Below are 12,024 nucleotides of genomic sequence, written 5' to 3'. Positions count from 1 at the left end.
ATTAATTGCCCAGCATTGGTCATTATTTACTGTATTTTGCAGACAGAGTTACAGACTCTCTCCCAGACCACAGACTCATTATACAAGTCAGAGCTTTATAAAAAAAAGAAAAAGAAAGAAAGAAAGAAAGTTGTGTTTTCAAAATTGGAGTTCAAGTTATTTTTCCTTCCAATAGTGTTAACATGCTACAGGTCATGAACAAGATTTTTTTAAATTTTCATTGTAAGTGGGCTAAAGCAGTTAATTTAAAGTAGTCTAACATAAATGTAAACGCTGTAATTTGATTATTTTAATAAAGCATGTAACTTGGATGGATTTGATGCTGGCGTGACCACAGCGCACACGTCTGCCGTTGCTCACAGTGGTCCAAGTGTCCGCTCAGGGAGTTTGTGTGTTCGCTCAGACACGTGAAACATTAGAAGGAACATTGCTGGTGAGATGTCATCAGAGCTGTAAATATTACTGCAGATGCTACTGTGTCAAAGTTACTGTGACTCAAACATAGAAAAATAGATTTTTTATTTCCCTCACCTAATTTTTAAAAGTATTTTATAGCATATAACACCTTTGAAAATATGCTTTGGTTCCCATTTAACTCCAGAAAATCATAAATCAAGATATGGATATTACCTGTCCACAGATTCATGGTGACGTAACTGCTCTTTTAACTGTCTGGTGTCTTTGCTTTGTTTGGTGTTTCTAGACATGGTTTACATGAGCTTTTAGCTGAGATTCAGAGGTTTCTGTGGACACTACCAGTGTTGGGACTAACGCGTTATTAAGTAACGCGTTACAGTAACTACGTTATTATTGTGGTAACGAACACGGTAACTAGTTATTATGCCAAAACCGGGAACGTGTTACTCGTTACTGGGATTTAAATGGGCTCGTTATTCGTTACTTCGTGTGGTGGCTATCGCGGAGCTTCCACAGATTCAATAACATTAGCAAGTGGTGGAGGCCAGCAGGTGGATGAAGGAAAAGGGAGGCAGGAGGAGAGACCCGAAGCGGCCGCCGGTCCGAGAGTGTCAGGTGAACTGAATTTCAGGTAAGAAGTTATGACCTGCAGTCCATCTGGGTCAGATATGAACCAAGTTTAGGTGGAGTTTATTTTCGTTATGCTGACTTTTTCGTACTGCGTGCTAGCTAGCATGACGGAGTTTCTATACAGCTGGGTGGGTGCTATGTTAGAATAGAATAGAATAGAATTCAACTTTATTGTCATTGCACATGCACAGGTACAGGGCAACGAAATGCAGTTTGCATCCATCCAGAAGTGCTTTAGTGATATAGATATATTACAATATATATTAGCAATAATATAGATATGTAAGTATATTACAGAAATGGGTCTATTATGGTATGTTACAGTTTTTCTCAAATGTTAAAACACAAAAGCCAATCCTGTAACCCAAATGACCAGTAGTCTAAACACATTTACTAAATGTAGCCACCATATTCCAGTACCATAAACACATGTCACATGAAGACACAATTCACAAAACACAACCCTCTGTACTCATAAATCTAAACACATTTTTCCTTGCTAAAACACATGTTGCAAAACAACTCTGCTCATATTCTCAAATGAAAGCCCATGTGATGCAAAATGCTTGCCACAGTCACCAATCTTTGAACACAGGGAACACACCTGGCGTCAGTCACTACACACAACGACTCAAAATTGAAGACACCTGTTGCTAATGATGTGACCCCACCTATAAAAGCATAGTTTGGTGAAGATGCCAAACAATCACAATGGATGAAGGCATTCGAGCGTGCGGAAGGAGAAGAGCTGCAGGCCGAAGAGGGGTTGAGATCAGAGGAGGAAGAGGTGAAGGCCTAAGAAGAAGAGGAGTTCGGAGTAGAGGAGGAAGAGAAGGAGGCCAACAAGAGAGAGGAGAAGGTCCAGGTGGGAGAAGAAGACAACCTCGCACCATCATAACAGATGATATGCGAGCAACAGTAATCGATCATGTCATTGGCCATGGCATGACAATGGCTGAAGCGGGACGAAGAGTACATCCAAACCTGAGTAGGTTCACCGTGGCCACCATTATCAAGGCATTTAGACAACACAACAGGTATAGTACGCTATTGCTTTCTTTGTCACACTACAGTTTTACAGGCCTGTGAAAGTGGTCTGTTACTTTACATGTAGTTTTACATATAAATCAGTCAATTGACAACACATGTTTCTTTCTTTAGAGCTGAAAGGATGCCACATAGAGGTGGGAGGGTTGCCATATTCACAGCGGCACAAGAAACCCTCATTGCAGATATGGTCCGTGAGAACAACTGCATTAGACTCCGAGAGATCAGAGACAAAGTCATTGCAGATAATGTAAACTTTGAGAACATTGATGCTGTCAGCGTGTCCACAATAGACCGAGTTCTCCGGCGCCAACAGATGAGGATGAAACAGGTCTACAGGGTTCCCTTTGAGCGCAACTCTGCGCGACACATAGAACAACGTTACGAGTATGTGCAAGTACGTATACATCCATGTCCACAGTACAGTTAGTGGACATACTGTGTTGCTTAGTGGCCTACATTACTTCTGGACAATACTGTGCTACCTGATTGACCGTTCTGAACACCTGTACGCTTTTCCATGTTCACAGAGGATAATGCAGTTGGACGCGATGGCCAGACCCCATGAGTACCTCTTCCTGGATGAGGCTGGCTTCAACCTCCAGAAACGAAGGCGAAGAGGCCGTAACATCATTGGCCAAAGAGCCATCACTGAGGTTCCTGGCCAACGGGGGGGGTAATATTACTCTTTGTGCAGCTATGGGTACGGAGGGGCTTGTCCACCGGCATGCTGTCCTTGGGTCTTACAACGTCTCCTCACCTTCCTAGAGGAGCTAAAAGACATCCTCCTGGACCGTCAACAACACCATCCTAGGCTAGCACATCACATGTATGTGATCATTTGGGACAACGTCCGCTTCCACAAAACACACCAAATCAGAGAGTGGTTCACCACCAACAGTGACCACTTTTTAAACGTCTGTCTGCCACCCTACTCCCCTTTCCTGAACCCTATAGAGGAGTTCTTCTCATCATGGAGATGGAAGGTGTATGACAGACAGCCATACACAAGAGAGAACCTCGTACGGGCAATGGAGCTGGCCTGTGCTGACATCCCAGTGGAGGCCTTCCAGGGATGGATTCGCCATTCCAGGGCATTTTTCCCGCGGTGCCTAGCAAGGGACAATATAGCCTGTGATGTGGATGAGGTGATGTGGCCCAATGCAGCTCGGCGACATGATGCCGCACAGTGACTGTGTGTAATACTGTAAAAAGACCGTGTAGACAATAAAAAAGACTTCACACCCTGATCATGTTTCCGAGAGTACTGTTGTGTGCGATAGATTCTGTTTTTGCATTGAGTTGTGTTACAGTAGTGTACGTACATGCAGGATGTTTTTATAGATTTATAGTCTTCATGTGAAACTCACAAATCTAAATGCCTAATCCTCTGCAGGGTTCTATGACGATCCGTTACTGTACAGTTTATAAAAATATGCATTGGCAGTTATGAACCAAAGAACCTTCTCACAAATTGAGCATTGTGTTTTCAATTGTTTTGCTGTAGTGTGTAATGCTGTGTATAGTGTTTACAGTTTTGACAGCTTCGAGCTGCTCTCTTGGTGTGGGAGTTTGAGTTTTGCAGTGGGAAGGTGTGGTTGTGTTTATGTAGCTTTAGAGAAGGGTGTTGTGTTTGGACATTGGGGGACCTGGTGGTAACGTTTGTGACATGTGTTTTAGCATTTGAGAAAAACTGTAAATGAAACAACAGACACATTAATAAATGGAACCTTTTCCAGCAAATTACAACAAATAACAAGAATATGTTTTAAACAGGAAACTTGTATGAGACAGTATGCTTTTACAGACATTTGAATCTGTGTCACCCGATTTAGCAGGTGAGTTCCTGTCCAGTGTAATATGCAGCCTCACCTTCAACCCGTGCCTTCATGACTGCTGGCCACAGCTGCCTCTGGGACTTTATCACCTGCTGTGACAGATCGTCAGCAAAGTGGAGTTTGTTTCCGCTTACAGTTGGATGGTTTCTTACAGCTAAATAACTTTCTTGTACGTCATGGTGTCATGACAAAACTTGGTTTAGAAGTTTGAATTTTTTCACCTGGTGGTGCAAATCTACTTTCAGTTCATCATCTTCACAGGGTCTTGTAATCTCAGTGCAGGTTGGTTTGGGAAACCAAAACGGCATCCAGAGCTCAAACTCTAAAACATGTCTTTGAGTGGTTCTGTTTTTGCACTTCTGTTACTTGTTTGTACAGTTCAGGTTGTGTATGTGGATCAGGCAGCTGAACTGTGATGTATTTGTTTATAAAATCCAAAACAGTCTGATCATCATCCACAAGAACACCTTAAGAGAAAGTGCATGTACATGAAATGATCTTGTGGGCTGGATATAATTGAATGTGACCCACAAGATATGTTTTTGCAGCATTTAACAGCTGTGTTAAATGATGCTGGAATTAAATTGTGTTTCTATCGTATTCAAATTTTACTAATCTCTTGTATTACTGTATTACTAATATTCCTACACTTACCAGCCAAAGCACCAAAGGGATCAGATGACAAACCCATTACACCATTTTATAATTCGATCAAACTGAGGAGGCTCCAGCAATGTTTAACTCTGAAATGGTATTTATATCAGGTTGTGCAGCAGAAAGCAGGACCCAATCACAGGACTTGCTGAATGGTAACAGTGAGTTTATTTACAATGCAAAAAACAACAAGGTGGAAACAGTTCCAATAAATCTTGAATCCCTCTGTGATGACAATCCCAGCTCCAGATGCAAACAATCATCTCTCACACAGATTCTCCTTCATTCTCACAGAAATATTTACAATGTGCTCACAGCTCTCTCCAACACTCTCCACAGTTTCCTGGATGCAACAAAGCACAACAACGAGTCTCCTCCAACTTGGCGAGATAAAAAAACTGACTATTGCCACTTAATGATCCAGTGTTGACTGAAGCTCAGCCACTCTTTTAAATAGTGCTCTTGTGATCGGTTCAACAACAAGGTGTGGCTTTAGTGCAGGATCCTTTTGGCACCTGACGCTACACAAAGAAGAGGATACAGGCACACACACACACACAGATAGGGGAGGGAGACACAGTGAGCTCCAGGATGAGGAAAAGAAAAACAGAAATGGCAAGTTCAGCCAGCGAGGACAGAGGAACCATTGACCATTGTCACAACCATTATTATTGCATAGCACTGCTAGGGGTTGTCCTCCCATTAGTGTAGTAGTTGGAGAGTGTCCTAGAGTGAGTGCGCCAGTAGCCATTACAATCAAGCATGCTGCTTTCCACACACCTGTTTTAGAGAGACCTTACCATTGTAACAGGCTGGTGCTACCTGGTAACTACCTGTACATGTATGTACAGATAGTGTAGAGCCATACAGACCTGGTTGTATGGTCTTGTTCTGCTATTGTCAAATAAAGGTCTGTTGTTCTATCTAACTGACTGGCCTACGAGTCGTCTGGCTAACCTCCACGCTGCATGCCTGCTGGACCTGCTACCTGCTCCAGACTGCTGTTATACCAGGACAGTTTATCCATCTATCAGAACATCCTGTTCATCAGTTAGTCATTATAATTATATTTAAAAGATATACAGGTAAAAAATGAATATATGTAGTAATACAGTTTTCTGTTCCCACTGTAACTGCATCAGCATGACTACAGTCGATGGTTGAAGTAAATGGTGAGAGCTCACTGAAGTCATTTTTATCAAGCTTCCCCACTGATGCATTCAAGTGATATGATTATTATCATTATGAGATTCCTAATAAATTTAATTGCTTTACTTGGCCTTCAAGCTGGCTGTAGTTAAACCTTTACTCAAAAAGCATCTCTAGACCCAGCAGTCTTAGCTAATTACAGGCCAATCTCCAACCTTCCTTTCATATCAAACATCCTTGAAAGGGTAGTTGTCAAACAGCTAACAGATCATCTGCAGAGGAATGGCTTATTGGAAGAGTTTCAGTCAGGTTTCAGAGCTCATCACAGCACAGAAACAGCTTTAGTGAAGGTTACAAATGATCTTCTTATGGCCTCTGACAGTGGACTCATCTCTGTGCTTGTCCTGCTAGACCTCAGTGCAGCGTTCGATACTGTCGACCATAATATCCTATTAGAGCGATTAGAACATGCTGTAGGTATTACAGGTACTGTGCTGCAGTGGTTTGTATCATATCTATCTAATAGACTCCAGTTTGTGCATGTAAATGGAGAGTCCTCTTCACACACTGAGGTTAATTATGGAGTTCCACAGGGTTCAGTGCTAGGACCAATTCTGTTTGCATTATACATGCCTCCCTTAGGCAGCATCATTAGAAGACATAGCATACATTTTTACTGCTATGCAGATGACACCCAGCTCTATCTGTCCATGAAGCCAGATAACACACACCAATGAGTTAAACTGCAGGAATGTCTTAAAGACATAAAGACCTGGATGGCCGCTAACTTTCTGCTTCTTAATTCAGATCAAACTGAGGTTATTGTACTCGGCCCTGAAAATCTTAGAAATATGGTATCTAACCAGATTCTTCCTCTGGATGGCATTACCTTGGCCTCCAGTAACGCTGTGAGGAACCTTGGAGTCATTTCTGACCAGGACATGTCCTTCTGAGCAGGATCAATGTCCACAAGGCTGCAGGTCCTGATGGCATCCCCGGGCGTGTTCTCAGAGCGTGTTCTGAGGAGCTTGCAGGAGTGCTGACAGACATATTCAATCTTTCCTTGGCCCACGCTGTGGTACCGGCCTGCTTCAAATCCACCTCCATCGTCCCGATACCCAAAAACTCCAACCCATCTTGCCTCAATGACTACTGCCCAGTAGCCCTCGCCCCCATCATCACTAAGTGCTTAGAGCAGCTGGTCCTAGCACACTTCAAATCCTGTCTCCCCCCCCACCCCGGACCCCCACCAATTCGCATACCGCCAGAACAGGAGCACAGAGGATGCAGGAGATAAACCCAGGTAAGGGTGGGAATAGATCGAAGGCTAGAGCATCCAATTTGGTAGTAAATGAATTCATGAATTTGTATACATTTACTACAGTATATAAACTAGTATGTAATATATATAAAATGGATCCCAGGCCTGATTTTCAACTAAGCAGGGAGACTCTGGCAGCGTTGTCTCCTGAACCAAGATCAGAAACATGGTTGGGGTGCCACAAATGAGACCTGTTGGGATTTATTTTTATCTGTAAGACTAATATCTCATAATTAGCACCACATATTTGTGTTTTGTACTTTGTTGCACACAGTGTAGTTTTGGAAGCAGTCTGTTACTCTGACACAACAGACACAAGACTAAGACCCTTTACAGGAATGTGGACACTCTACAGGGCTGACAGAGGCCATGAGGAGGCTGTCCTGGTGATGGGTGAAGTGGTGTCTCGACATAAGGGGATGCCTAGGAAGCTGCAGAAGAAGAAACCTGTGCCGAAGTGGTGGATTTCACCCAAATAAGGAGAAATGTGGCTTTCCTCCAACTTTTGATCAATAACCTGTTTATCAAACATAAGAAAAAGCATTACCTGTTTTTTTTTCCAGGAGTTACAAGTATTATACTATAGTAGTAATACTTTATTCACCATCTCCTGCTTGCATATTTCTGAATACATCTTAGTGGTGTGGCAGGCATCTATGGAGCCAGCCCTGCAAACCCTGTTAATGGACGATGCTGTAGACAGTGGCAGGAAGGTTCCTAAAGCACTCTTTGCAGACCACCCTGTGTAATGCTCCACTCGTCAAACAGAAAAGATATGCAAAAGGTCTCAGTTGCAGCATCCCATCCATGGGATGTCAGCCTAATGTGTACCTTAATCAAGCAATGTAATAAAAACATGTGCTGGAACATAATAGTGCAAAAGTAACATGACAGAACTGTTCAGAAAGTGAACAGACTGATTCTTATATAACACTTTGCTACTCTCGCAGATTACTTAAAGTGCTCTATACAACATGCCACATTCCCCCAATCACACAGTCTCTGTAAACTGACAGCTAACTAACTACATTCACACGCCAGAGCCACAGCCACCCGGTGGTAAATATGAGTAAACCCTCACTAGCTTTTGGATAAAGTGTACATTCACAAATCTGTCAAACCTGCGTTTGAAACGCTGGCTATCATAGCAGTATAGTGTTGCAACATGGCATTTGGTTTTTCTAACTAAAATAGAAAAATAGGAACATAAATAGTGCCATCATTGCCAGACCTGGCCCACATCTGGTTGACATACCAGATGTGGTATGCCATGACACCAGTCAGTCAGAAGTGCCAGCTTGATGCCGGATCCGGGCCAGACCTGTTTTCTATGAGCCTGGGCCACATAAACCAAACCACAATCGGGCCAGATGTGGCATACCATCGCATAAACAGTGCCATCATTGCCAGGCCTGGCCCATACCTGGATGACGTACCACTTACCATGCCAGAAGTCAGCCAGCAGTGCTGGCTTGACACCAGATACGGGCCAGACCTGTCTGCTGTGTGGGGAGAAGTTTAAGTATCTTGGGGTCTTGTTCATGAGGGAGGGGGAAAGGGAGGTGGAGATCAACATTTGTGCAATTGTGTGTGTGTGGGCCATGTCTGCACCTATGTGTGAATGCGGGAACCAGGAGGAGTTTCGTGCTCTTGAGCCAGCCACACCTTCTGCTGATGGATCATTACCTGGGCACTATTTAACAGTGTAGCTTCAGTCGATGCTGGAACGTTGTGTGACAACAGTCAGTGAACCCCAGCTTGTGCTTCGGTGAACAGTGTTGGGAAGGTTACTTTTCAAATGTATCCCACTACAGATTACAGATTACATGCCCCAAAATGTATTTTGTAACGTATTCTGTTACGTTACTCAATGAGAGTAACGTATTTCAAATACTTTGGATTACTTAATATATTATCAAGCTTTTTACAACTACATGAATGTACTACTGCTGTGTGATTTATTACTATTACTGCAGGTTACTCTCCACACCAACACCAGCTAGATTTTTAGATCTTAATATAAATGAGTAACAGTAGGTGGACATTAGGTAAGGCTGCACTTTCTGCAGTGATCTCGTATAGAAAACTATTCTGCGCGTATATAAAACAGGTCCGCGGCTCCGAACCGTAGCAAAGGGACCTCTGGCTAATACGTTGGGGTCGTGTCGGGCTCGTAGCTGAAAACTAGCTTTACTTTGTTGTCTGGGTCAACTTTGCTAGCGAGAGACAGAGAGAGGCGTTGAAAGGCTGCTGCAACGGAGCTTATTGTTTCAGAGGAAAACACGAACACAGCGTACAGTCGAGTCTTAATAGCTTACTTACAGCTGGGCTCGTCAGGCTGCAGTGGTTATTATTATATTTACATGCTTCCAGCTCCCGTTTCTGCTCGGTGACAGCTCGTACTTTCCCTTTTTCTCCCTCCTCGCTCACAGACACATAACAGGTATAGCAGTCCATTCTCCCTGCAGCACGGACTACACTGCCCATCAGGCTACATTCTTAGGACTCTAGGACGATGCCTGTAACACTCTCTTATTGCCTTCATATTAAATCATTTTTTAAAATATTTCTTCACGTCATTATGATTTGAGCATCTTAATGTGTGTTTTGTTTGGGTTTCCACCGGCGTGGAATTACCAAAAAATAGAGAGAGCATAGCCTAACATATGAAACAGGAAGAGACCGCCGTGTAATCCATTTATTTCAACAAAGCAACTGTATTCTGAATACCACCTTTTTAAACAGTAACTGTAACGGAATACAGTTACTCATGTTTTGTATTTTAAATACGTAACACTGGTACATTTATTCCGTTACTCCCCAACACTGTTGGTGAATCACCATTTCATCATGGTGAAAATAGCATTTTTGGCAAGTAGTGAAACTAACGACCGTGTCTTATGTTCAGGAAACCGTGGGGACAGCATGTGAGGAGAGTCAAGTGGTGTTTTGTAAATATTGGTGTGGGAACTGAGGAAGTTGGAATTCACTACACTGTGAGTCACAAAGATCACGTTTTTGGAACTGTTTTTCACTGTGCATCGATTCACTGTAAATAAATCCCATCTGCCTGAAGAGTACCACTGTCACCATCGTGGTGAAGCGAGAGCTGAGCATAAAAGTGAAGCTTCTGATTTACCGGTCGATCGATATCCCTACCCTCACCTATGGTCACGAGCTTTGGGTAGTGACCCAAAGAACACGATCCCGGCTACAAGCAGCACAAATGACCAGAAATGCTTCTCTGCTTAGGCTGCTGCCTCTGCGACCTGGCCCTGGATAAGTGGAAGAAAATGGATGGATGGATGGAATGGATAGGTTATTGGACTTCATGGCAGGTCCATGTTTTGGCCGACTGCTTCTCCTCTGCTTGAGATGAGAGAGGGGGGGGGAACACTCATTCACCAGTCTCACCATCGGTCTGCTCTTTGCTACTGCAACCCTGCACTGCCATACCTGCTACCAACTCACCAGCCTCCACACGTGCCAGCTCTTCTCCATTGCTGTAGCCTACGTCCCACGCTGCTCAGCTCTTGACTTTTGATATTCCCAGTGAACCCTTAGTTCCCTGTATTCCCAGCGAACCCAGAGCCTTCAGTGACTTCAGTGCCAACAAACCCACAACCTGTAAGGCCTCTTGTACTTGCAAGATCCAAAGCTCTTGGTTCCTCACTGTCTGAGGGTCAGAGCGAATAGGTCCCAGAGCCTGTGGGTCATACTCCAGCTGAACCTGAGCCAGAGTGGTCCTGCCACCTACAGCACCAGACTCCAGAGGGGTCCCTGAGTCACTGACCTTCAGTGGCTCTCCAGCGCCATCCCTGTCAGCATTAGTAGGTCCCCGCTGACACCGAGTGCCTGCTCAGCCACAGGAGGGTCTAACCTCCTTGCTGGTCCTCTAAAAAGCTTTGTTGCTGGCTTCCTCTTTTGTCTCCTGGGGAGTTCCATCTCCTCAGGGATCAACAACATTCAGCAAAGCGATGGGAGCTTGTTTTCTCTGCCTCTGGCCTCCCGGGTCAGCACCCAGAGTTGCTCTGTCTCCACCGCTGGCCTCTCAGCTTGACTTGTGCTAAATTTGCTGTTAGTCTAAAAGCTAGCCCCCACAAGGCCCCAAGTCTCCTGAATCCATTCTGGGTGCTAGTTCCACCAAAGAGGGGCCTTAAAGCTGAAGCCTCTGCCTCCCATTCTACTTTTAAATATCATAGAAACCACAAGTAAAGTATAAGTCTGAGAGCGAAGTGCTCTTTTGGGGTGATATTGTACTATGAGGTTAAGATAAGATTAGCCCTGATCATGAAACACCTTGTATGGGAGGAGAAGGGTTTTAAATTGGATTCTGGATTAAACAGGGAGCCAATAAAGAGAAGCCAGAAGAGAAATATGCTCTTTATTTCTAGTCCCTGTCAGGACTCTTTCTGCAGCATTGTGTATCAGCTGAAGGCTTTTCAGGGAGTTTTTAGGACATCCTGATAATAATGAATCACAGCAGTTCAGCCTGGAAGTAATAAATACATTATCTAGTTTTTCAACATCATTTTAAGACAGGATTTTTCTAATTTTAGAGATGTTGTATAAATGGAAATAAGAACTCCTACATATTTGTTTAATATGCACATTGAAGGACATGTCCTGGTCAAAAACAAAACCAAGGTTCCTCACAGTGTTACTGCAGGCCGAGGTAATTCCATCCATTGTAAGCGTCTGGTTAGATACCATATTTCTAAACATTTTAGGGCCGAGCACAATAACCTCAGTTTTATCCAGATTTAGAAGCAGGACATTAGAGGTCATCCAGGTCTTTATGCCTTTGAGGTTCCCTGCAGTCAACTAAATGGTGTGATTTCTGGCTTCATGGACAGATAAAGCTCGGTATCATCTGCATAACAGTGAAAATATATGCTGTGCCTTCTAATAATACTGCCTAAGGGAAACATTTATAATGCAAACAGAATTGGTCTTAGCGTGAAACTC

Source organism: Perissodus microlepis, chromosome 1 (genome assembly GCF_051167445.1).
Source record: "Perissodus microlepis isolate ML-2025 ecotype Zambia chromosome 1, ASM5116744v1, whole genome shotgun sequence".
NCBI lineage: Eukaryota > Metazoa > Chordata > Actinopteri > Cichliformes > Cichlidae > Perissodus > Perissodus microlepis.
This window is presented reverse-complemented; position numbering follows the sequence as displayed.